The 11,597-nt window shown below is 36.2% G+C and overlaps 1 pseudogene; it reads left to right on the top strand.

The window, feature by feature from the left end:
• The first annotated feature begins 6,556 nt into the window (after positions 1–6,556).
• LOC102470866 (ATP synthase F(0) complex subunit B1, mitochondrial pseudogene) lies at positions 6,557–7,299 on the top strand (annotated as a pseudogene).
• The last annotated feature ends 4,298 nt before the right edge of the window (positions 7,300–11,597 follow it).

Below are 11,597 nucleotides of genomic sequence, written 5' to 3'. Positions count from 1 at the left end.
TTTAAGTTTTAAGGAAATTTCCTTACCAATTCAAAACTGCTTTTCTTGAAATTACCAGCTGAACTTGCTATTGAAAGTAGTTAGATTATTTAAGAAATTGTATGATCAATAAAATATGGAGGGAAAAGGAATGAAAGACAACTGTAGACACCAGAGACAGTGTGAGAAGAGGGTGGGAAAGGGCAGAGGGTCAAACATAAGGGTAAATATATATATATATATATATGAAACTAGAAATGGAAAATTATTGATAACATGCATGATTAAGCCACTATGCAGCATATTCTGGATGGATAACCATTTTTTGTATGCTGTGACAATGATTAGGGGATGAATATAAATTAATTAATTTTTTAAAATTTCAGGAAAAAAATCATGAAAACTATTTGTCATAAAATTTTAAAAATGCATATTTAAAGACTGCAGTAAGCTATATAGTCCCAGCTGGGTGTTACTTTGTTGTATGTTCATTCTACTAACTGAGGTTTATGCCTAGGGTCAGACTTGTGTTCATGGATATGTATATATCAGCTGCTCTTGGATGTATTTAGATTAAGTTCTTTAGTGAATAAATAAAATGGGTGGAAAGGCATAGAAAGCAACCATGGATACCAGAGACAGTGTGGGAGGAGGGTGGGACATGACAGATGGTAAGAGATAGGGAATCAAGAATGGCAAAAATAACAAAATATACAGGAAATAGGAAATGGAAAATTGTTTGTTGATGATAACACGTACTTTGATGTGCTGGATTGAGCCAAGATACAGTGTATTCTTGATGGGAAATCTCATTTTGATTGCTGTGATGATATATAGTGAATGAATGTAAATAAATAAATTTAAAGAAAAAAAGAAAAAACGATGTGATGGTGGAGAGAACGGGTGTGGATGCTAGTGATGCTTAGGGGGGAAAGTTGTTATAAAGTGGATGGTGGGTATGCCAAAAATGAAAAAAATATTATAAATGATAAACTTTAGTTTACAAGAGAAAAACAAATCAAAAACTTTTTTTGTATTATCTGAAATAATTCACAATAGTCTGTCATCAAAACAGGACTTTGACTAAAAGAAAGAACTAACTAGTGTGCAAAATGTTTATAATCTTCTGTGAAACTGTAGTTTATCACTAATTTTTATCTGTAAGTTACTGTTAGAAATATCACATATAATTTTGATACATGTGAAATTACAACTGAAATTTATTTTGCCAAAATTTTCTAAATGAATTGAATTAATTTTTTATTGGAAAAAAAAGAAATGAATCAGAATACATTTATTTTCTAGAGTTGTCTTTAAACAGTAATGAATAGATTAACTTGAGCTGTAAATTTTTTAAGGCCAAAGGCCATTCCTTTTTTACTTTAATTTTTTATACCTTTTTCAGTACTTGGCATATAGTAAGTGCTTAATATATTTTTGTTAAATTAATGAAGGAATAAATTATGAAGCGCAGCTAGATTCAATTTGTATACACTACAGTAAAAAAGAAGGCATTTGTTTTGGACTTCCCAAAGTCTTCTTCTTATTTATGTACCTAAAGAATTTTAAAAAAGGAGATCAGCAGATGATATAATGGTTACATCACTGGACTTCCATGTAGCCTACCATGATTTGAGTACTGGACCCGGTGGCTTAAAACTCACACCAGATACGTGTGCATGGCCCAAATCCCGAGAAGAAAATGGAGGAGAAGGGATTGCGGCATGGCCATCCCCTCTGGGGGTTGATTTCTTGCTTTCTATCTCTCCAGTGAGAGCATGTTCCTTGCAGAAAAACCTCCCCCTCCAAAAAAATTAGAATTTTAAAACAGTAAAATATCTTTTTGAAAAAGGTTATTTATTTTTTCCATGTGCAAGAGAGAGAGAGAAAGAGAGAGAACTATCAATTGGGTCTTGACTCAGTGATCCACTCCCAACCTCAGCTAGCCCCAGATCATGGACACATGTATAGCCAATGTATTCAGGGATATCTTCAGAGGTTGAGAGATTGTGTTTTATTGCTGTACCACCATCTAATCCTTAAAGAGAAGTAAAATTTTGATGCTTTAAAGTAGCCTTTGCTCTGTTGGCTTTCTTGAAATATTGCTAATAGTATATCCTATACCCTATGCTGATAGTATACTAAAATGGGCTTTTCTGGACTGTGCAAAACATAGCTACAGAAAAGAGTTTTCATTAACTCCTCAAATCTCTAAAGGAACATATTATGAAAGGCCGTTTGTGATTCAGTTTAGCACAGTGGCTCAAACAAGACTGAAAATGTACCAGGATATCAGTGACTGAAGATACGCAACAGGACTTCAAAAATTTTGTGGAAAATGAAATTAAAGTAGAAATTAATTTTTTTTGCAAAAGAATGTGAAATCTATAGTATTTTCGTAATACACATTTTCCATGAACTTTTTGAAGACCATCTCAAAGATCTCATAGTATAAAAACTAGACAAGAGAGCAATCTCAGCCTCCGAAGATATCCATCACCCATCTTATGGGCACATGCCACAGGAAACTGTAGAAAAAGAGGTATTTCCTGTTATGCATGAGATTAACTATTTTGCTTAAGAAAACAACATATAATAACATCAAAATACTCACAGAGTTAAAGCTTTTATTTTTCCTCTTCCTAAACAGAATCTTTGTGCTTGCTTCTATTTCCTCTGGGCTATTATAAAAAGAAATAAATACATGTTGTTTAGGAAATGACAGACTTTAAAGAAACAGGAGAACATAAAATAACTTAGAAGTGAATGATTTTTCCATGAGGATGCATTACGTTCATCAAAAGAAACACAAAGCAGCAAGACCTTTTCCCAGCAACAAGCAAGCTAAAATGTAGGCCCTCCTGTGGTGATATCATATTATGATGATCTTGCCCAGTGAGAGAGCTCACAGCACATGAAGGCATTTATGAGGTACATTCTGGCAGGAACAGAGGTTCACAAAAGCATATTTATCTTCCTCACTTCCCTGCTTGTGTTCATCTTGCACCTATATCTATACATAAGGGGCTGATAATGCTCTTGCTTATTGGGTTTGGAGATTTGTGTGCCTGTTTGTGTATTAGTGTTTTTGCCATTTTTTCAGTGAGATTGTACGATTAGACATTTTTTCTCTGTTCTTTAAATTTCTATAATACTGTTCTACATCTAGCACCAGTCACAAAAGTACTATAATATTGACCTAGAGGAATCATCCTATCAGTCAGGATTCCAGTGGGAAACAGAATTCAATTCAGAAGATTAAAAAGAAGAGACTTTAATAAAAGAACCACCTTTGGGTTTATGAGAACAAATAAGGGATATTGAGGAACTCAGACACTAGCACAGCAAGAAGTCCTTACAATCTGTAAGGAGGAAAATAAAGAAAAGAAACCGAGCACTGTGTAAGATGGCACAAGAAGGAGGGAGAGGCTTCTCAGGGGGAGCTGTGGTCATGGAAGTTCTCAGCCACTATATGATAAAGGAGAGGCAGGAGAAATATCACTACTTGTTCTCCTCATGTTCACCTATATCATGCCTGTGCTTCTGTTGATTGAACTCAACAAGACTGGCAGTAAGGGAGTCTGGTGATGCGGTCCATAGAGATTCTCCTACCAGATCGCAGACCAGTACAGAGATGGAATGGGGCAGTAAGAGGAAGGGTTGGTAAACAAAAATAATCCACAAACTAGTGAAGACTTCAGTGCTTTCCATGCTCAGCCATGCCCACTTCAGTGTTCTGAGTGTAGTACGGTTAAAAAAACTATTCTATTGTAGTCCTCAAAAATAAGCAAAGGAGGAGAGAGAAATGGACTACTGCTCTCTTTATGCTTTTTGTTGTTGTTTTTATTCTTATGTGCCAGGTTTTGTTTTCCTAACTCTTCCTTCCTCATCTAGCTCTCCCTTTGATATTTGTCCTCCCCTACTCCCTATTCCCAACAGTGAGAATGAATCCAGACAGTGTGACTATGAAAAGGTAGGTTAACTTTTGGATCCCAGTTTTATCTCTAACAATGTTTGGCATAATCTAGATGTTCCCAACTTTCTTCCAATTATAAAATGAAGTAAAACCCCCAAATCACCACCTTGCTTTTTATAATTATTAGAGGAAAAAGAAAGAGATAAAATAGGGAAGAAGAGATGAAACAAAAGTTGAAAGGGACAAAAGAATAAGCAGGAATAGCTGATGTAATTGTTGTTTGATAATTGTAGATTTTTACAGACATTTTTTTAAGGTAAATTTATGTGTACTTGCCAGAGAGAGTGAGGGAGAGGAAAACCATTCCCCATGGGAACTGGTCATGCCACAGTTCCTTCTCCATCTCTCCCTTCTTTCATAATCTTGGGTACATATGCAAATGTGTCTGGTATGTTTCTCAAGCTTCTGGGTCCAGGGCTTGAATCACAGGGTACACCACGTGGGACCTGACTGCTTTAAACACTAGACAACCGAGCTTGCCTGATTTTTATGGACTTTTAAAAATCTGATAATAATTAGTTAAATCTTCAGAGTATAATGTAGGGTGATGAGAAAGAAGGAGTGCTTAATAAAGAATTAAAGCCATTAAATTTCAAAAGAAGGAGTGCTTAATAAAGAATTAAAGTCATTAAATTTCAATTTTATTTTTCCCAGGAATTTAGAATTTTTCCTAAAAAGGTTAAAACTTCAAAATGCATATGATCAGTTATAGTTCACTGATTATTTTTTAAAGTGTTTTCTTTTTTTCCATGAGAGAGAGAAATAGAAGCAGAGAAAGACAGACAGATAAAGACAGAGAGATGTAGGAACCCCTAAAGGAATCTTCATGCCGAGATTCAGCCCAGCTTCAGCTGGCCTGGCTTACTAGCACCCGCATGTGCATCCAGTGTGCCCAGGGATGTTCCAAACACAAACCCAGGACTTTTCCAATACGGCTCTAGTTATGTCACTACTGCACCAACACCTGACCACACTCAATACTTTTTATTTATTACTGATCATATCAGCCATTGGCCAAAGGAGCATAGTAAGTAACCTTTGCATTTCTGAGAATCTTAAGATGCTAATTTTACACCTAATAAAGTGAAAGGGAGCCATTTCAGCAGTTTCCCTCTAGAAGTGAATAATAGAATAATTGGGGAAGAAAGGATTTAAGAATAATCATCTTAAATTCCTTTGAATCACCCACTATTTGCAGAACAGCTTCAAGACATTTACAAACTTGTTTGTATAATACTTTTAAAATATTACCGTTAACTCCTATGAATCCCTAAATTCCTTCAACATCCCCTTGCTAAGGAGATTCTTTGGTCATTAAACATGAGTTATCTTGTATTTTCACCATAATTGTCTTTCCTTAATCCCACTAGATTAAGTTAGGGGACATCTGTTCAGGGCCTTCAGAGTATCTGATTCTTCCCCAGTCATACTATGCCTCTTACTGTGTAACAATTGTTTGGTCAACCAGCTGACATCGCCATCATACTGTGGACTTCCTGAGGTCATGACTATAGCTGTCTTGCACAGCATTGTGAGTAATGTCTTGCACATAGCATAATAAATGCTCAAAATATTCTGTGATTAAATGGTGTGAATGAATATTTTTGTTCTCTCTCCAAAATGTAAGTCCTCTTTAGGTCAGGAATCCAGTTACTCTAAATAGTTTCCCATTTCTCAACAAAAGTCGAGTTAAAATCTATCAATAAAGAAATGAGTGCTTTGTATGGCTAATACAGAGGTGCTAACATATTCATCTATTGGCCACAAAATATTTATGGAATGCTTATTTTGTGCCAGGCATGTGCTAGGTGCTAAAAATGGAATGGTGAACAAAACAAGACAAAGGTTTTGCTTTCATGGAGTGTACAAAGAGTTTTATGGGAGATGGGTATTAACTAGATAATCACACAAATAAAGAATTTCAATAAGAAATGTAAACTATTTTTTTTTTTGGAGAGATTTTGACTATAGGGCCCCTGCGCTCGCCAGACAGACAGAGAGAGACATAGGCGAGAAATCACCCCCCAGGGGGGATGATCATGCTGCAATCCCTTCTCCTCCATTCTCCTCTTGAGATCTTGGGCATGCACGCACACGCGCCCACCGTGAGATTAAACCCATCGGGTCCAGGATGCGAACCATGGTCGACTACGTGGGAGTCCAGCGACATAGCCATTATGCTAACTGCTGGTTCCCAGAAATGTAAACTATTTAACTGGCATAATTTAGACAAATAGATCATGTTGAGTATTGGTGTAAATGTGAGGATCTAGGGATTCTATGTCCTGATGGTGGGAGTATAAGTTAGTACAGTCATTTTAGAGTCCTACTAGTATATAATCAAAGTAACTGTACTTATGCCATAAGAACAGCAATCTCAAATAATTTTTTGTATGGGGCTACAGAGATAGATAGAGACATATTAATCACAATACATGTATTTTAGAGAAGAGCTAGAAGCAAACTAATTTCTAATTACAGGAAAATGTGGTAGATACACTCCATGGAAATGCTCCCAGTAGTTAGAAACAAAAGACAAGGACAGATTCTGAGGTTGGGGTTACAGGGATGCTAAATTGGCAGCCTGGACATTCGCTGACTATGCTGTCCTGGGTGGTTCTCTCTCCTGCTGATACAGCAGCTGCCTCTCTGAAAAATATTGCTATTCTAGGTCCAGGGGTGTTGCAGACAACAAGGGACTTTCCCACACGACATCCACATCTTGCCTTTGTACCACCCCTTCCTGAACATAAAGGAAAAGATTGTCTTGGACTGATCCCTGGGGAGTTCTTCCAGTTCCTTTGTCCTAAAATGGGTGTAACAAGACCTTATGTGCTTGGAACTGGGCTCATCTTGTGTTTTATATACAAAGAAATATATGTGATTATCCTAGAGACCTCTTCTACTATATCAATAGTAGAGTTACTTTGAATTAAAAAATATGGTGCCTCTGTTGAAGAATTTGCTGATAAACTCAGTGGGCAAAATATTGCTCTACTAGAAGCAGCGAAGAAGATACCATCAAATAAATCCAGGATGCAATTGATTTGGAGAAGTCACAGCAGGCACTAGTTCAGAAACACCATTATATTTTGGATGTCCAGAGGAAAAATATTGCTATGGCCTTGGAGGTTACTTACTGGGAATGGCTGCACAGAGTATATAAACAGGTAGAGTTGTTTGGACTGTCATGTTTCTGTGCAGAATATGATGGTTCTAGAGGTACATGAGTCCATGATAAACTGGGTGGAGAAGCATGCAGTGCATCTGCACTGCAGGAAAAGGAGACAGTTTCCAAGTACACTGCAGATCTGAAGCTGTTGGCAAAGAAGGCCCAAGTATAGTCAGTTCTGTGAATGTGTCAATCCCAGTTGAGACAGCTAGAAAGAGTTGACTGATGAAATGTTTAGAAATCAGTCTATATGCCAAAATCTTTGTTTTGTGCTGTCTACTGAAGTTACAGTTTACTTGTTCTAGAAATGAGAAGATTGAGTTCCATATAGTGAAAGAACGAAATGTTCTAAATTTCTAAATGGCCAGTGAGATGTTTCTCAGTCTTCTTATTCTAGGTTTCATGATCACTTTCAAAACAAGCAGTTTGGGGACTAGCAGTTGGCATAATGGCTATGTCGCTAGACTGCCATGTTGTTGACTGTGGCTTGCATCCAAGACCCGGTGGCTTAAAACTCACGTTGGGTGCATGTGCATGCGTGCCCAAGATCCCGAGAGGAGAATGGAGGAGAAGGTATTGCGGCGTGACCATCCTCCCTGGGGAGTGATTTCTCGCTTTCTGTCTCTATGTCTCTCTCTGTCTGTCTGGCGAGCGCATGCACCCTGTAGCTTTTTAAAAAAAAAAAAAAAAAAAAAAAATATAATCATTACTGAGCTGAATTCCATGAACTGCCTGAATAGCTGTGAATGAGCTGCAGGTGAAAGTTAGGCCATAGACAAACTTTTTTCTTTCTTTCTTTCTTTTTTTCTTTTTCTTTCTTTCTTTCTTTCTTTCTTTCTTTCTTTCTTTCTTTCTTTCTTTCTTTCTTTCTTTCTTTCTTTCTTTCTTTCTTTCTTTCTTTTTTGATTGGTTTTTGCTATAGGGCACGTGCACTTGCCAGAAAGACAGAGAGAAATAGAGAGACAGAAAGCGAGAAATCATCTCCCCACACATGGGGGATGGCCATGCCACAATCCCTTCTCCTCCATTCTCCTCTTGGGATCTTGAGCATGCACGCACATGTGCCCGGCGTGAGTTTAAGCCATTAGGTCTGGGACTTGAACCACGGTCGACTACATGGGAGTCCAGTGACATAGCCATTATGCCAACTGCTGGTCCCCAGACCATAGACATACTTTTCACCAGTTAGGGTATGTGCACTCACCAGAGACATACACGTGTGCATGCATGCACGCGCACACACACACACACACACAGAGAGAGAGAGAGAGAGAGAGAGATCACCCCCAAGGAGGATGGCCATGCCACAATCCCCTCTCCTCCATTCTGGTGAAAAGTATGTCTATGCCTAGACAGCTGAATATTTGCTGCACAGATGACCCTCTGAGAAGGTTATCAGCAAGCCTTTGGATAGAAGTGCTCTGATCTTCTTGGATTGTAGGGATATAAGTCAACTGTTTTTTTTTTTTTTTCTAATTTCAGGATTACAAAGTCAAATATTGAGTCATAGAAAAAGAGTTTTGCATAGAAAAACATAAATAAATACATCATGAATTTTCTGATGACCTAATAGAATTAACTTTTATGTATGACTGAATTTTTTGCACTACCAATCAGACTATTGACCAGGAGCTCTTTATGCCTCATCTGACAGCCAATGTGTCATTTGAGTTCATTGTTTCTGATGTCTGATTCCTGTTCCTCATGGGAGCCTGGAAGACCAAAATCTCACATAACTATTCTACACATTCTTCCCACACTATTGATCCCATATTTTCACCTCCCTAAACTTAATTTTTCCTCCTATATTTGCATAAATGCTTTGAAAAGTTCTCTTAACATAATGATACTGTGCAAGCTTTTGAGCAAGTATACTCACCTCAGCATTAGCTGTCCTATTGACTTCTTCCATCTGACTCCCTTTCCACTTCCTTCTTTTGCATTCATGCTTGGTATAGCTACCAGCACTCATGTTTATTCATGCTTCTTTGCTTTTAGTAGTGATGTTCAATCTGATTAGACTACCCTTTCTACCTTTCCTTCCCCACCAGAGGTAGAATTTAGAAACCCTCAAAAATCAATTAGTCAACAGGAAGTTTTCTATGACTAAAATGAATTGAATCAGGAGGACATAGACAACCTGAATAGACCCATAACAAGCCATGAGATTGAGTCAGTAATAAATAACTGTAATAAATAATAATCCTCATACCTACCTCTATAACCACAATTGCCACATGATATCATAGTCTGCTTATGTCCCTATTTCTCTCATGGTGATTCCACATGAAATTTGTCTTTAATCCCTTAGTATCTGGTACATTGTAGTGATTCAATCCATTAAAAATGACCCTTCTATACCAATTTTACTGAGAGTCTTAATCACAATAGAATGTTGTATTTTATCAAATGCTTTCTCTTCATTGATTGAAATAATCACATGGTTTTTATCTTTCCGTTCATATGGCCTATTATATTTATGGTCTTGTGTATGTTGAACTATCCTTGCATACCTGAAATAAAGCCTACCTGGTTGTGATAAATAATCTTTGTTATATGTTGTTGGATATGATTTGCAAGTATCTTGTTGAGGATTTTTCATCTATATTCATCAGAGATATTGGTCTGTAGGTTTTTTTTTTTTGTCATATCTTTATCTGTTTTGGAAATGGGGATGATGGAGACTTCATAAAATGAATTTGAAAGGTTTCCTTCCCTTTAGATTTTTAGAAATAATTTAAGTAGGACAGGGGCTAATTCTTCAGTAAAAGTTTTGTAGAATTCAGCAGTAAAGCCATCAGGACCTGGGTTTTTCTTTGTCGGGAGGTTATTTATTACTGACTCAATCTCATGGCTTGTTATGGGTCTATTCAGGTTGTCTATGTCCTCCTGATTCAATCTTAGTAGTTTATATGCATCCAGGAACTTGTCCATCTCCTCCATGTTCTCTTGTTTGTTGCCATATAGTCACTCATAGATTCCTCTAATGATGTTTCATATTTCTGTTGTGTCTGTTGTAATATTGCCTGTTTCATTACATATTTGATTTATCTGGTTTCTTTCTTTCTTCTTCTTTATCAGTCTACCTAATGGTGTGTTGATCTCATTAATCTTTTCAAAGAACCAGCTTTTGCTTTCATTTATTTTCTGTATAGTTTGTTTATTTTCTATGTAATTTATTTTTGCTCAATACTTTTTTATTTCTTTTCTCTTGGCATTTTTTTGGTTGTTGTTTTTCTAATTCCTTGAGGCATTATATTAGGTTGTTTATATGCCACGTTTTCATCTTTTTCTTATGCTCAGTAATTGCTATGGATTTCCCTCTTATGACTGCTTTTGCTGTGTCCTATAGATTATGGAAACTCATGTACTCATTATCATTTGTATCCATAAATTTTTTGAAATCAGACTTAATTTCTTCAGTAGTTAAGAAATCACTCAGAAGTAGTTTGTTTAATTTCCATGTGGTTGTGTATTTTCAAGGGTGATTCTTGAAATTAATATCATGTTTACTTTCATCATAGTAAGAGAAGATGCTTGATATAGTTTCTATGTCTGTAGAGGCTTGATTTTTATCCTATCATGTGGTCAATATTTGAAAAGGTTCCATCCCATGGTGAGAAAAATATATATTTTGTGGTCTTAGGGAGGAAAGTTCTAAAGATGTCTGTCAAGCCCATTCAATTTATAGTATCATTTAGATACTGTATCTCTCTGTTAATTTTTTGTCTAGAAGATCCATCTAAAGGAGATAATGGAGTGTTGAGATCCCCAACAATTATAGTATTGCACTCTCTCTCTCTTTATAGCTCTAGCAGTCTTTCCTTTATATATTTGGTGCTCCTGAGTTGGGTGCATAGATATTTATAAGCATTATGTCATCTTGATAAATTAGGCCATTTACTATTATATATGTCCTTTTTTGTCTCTTCTTACAGTCTTTGTCTTGAAGCCTATTTTGTCTGAATTCAGTATTGCAACTCCAGCCTGTTTTTTGATTTTTCATTTACATGGAGTATCTTTTTCAACGCTTCACTTTTAGTCTATTTTATATCTTTATCCATAAGGTGTGTTTCTTGTATGCAACAGATAGAGGGTTTTTGTTTTCTTAGTCCATTCAGCAAGTCTGTGTCACTTAATTGAGAATTTAATTTATCAATATTCAATGCTATTATTGATATTTCCAGACCTGTTCTCATCATTAAGTGAGTAATTTTCTTGGTTTTATTTATTTATTTATTTATTTATTTATTTATTTATTTATTTATTTTTGTTCTCTTATAACTTTCCATCTGACTTTTTACTTTTCCTGGTATAGCACTCCCTTCAGAACCTCTTAAAGAGCAGGTTGTAGTTGGTAAATTCTTCTAGGTTTTGTTTATCTGAGAATATTTTTATCTTTTTTTTTCCCAAATGAAGGATAATCTTGCTGGGGAAAGTATTTTTGGATGAAATTGTTTTTCACTTGAC

The sequence above is a fragment of the Tupaia chinensis genome, unplaced genomic scaffold, assembly GCF_000334495.1.
Source record: "Tupaia chinensis unplaced genomic scaffold, TupChi_1.0 Scaffold146917_1, whole genome shotgun sequence".
NCBI lineage: Eukaryota > Metazoa > Chordata > Mammalia > Scandentia > Tupaiidae > Tupaia > Tupaia belangeri.
This window is presented reverse-complemented; position numbering and strand designations above follow the sequence as displayed.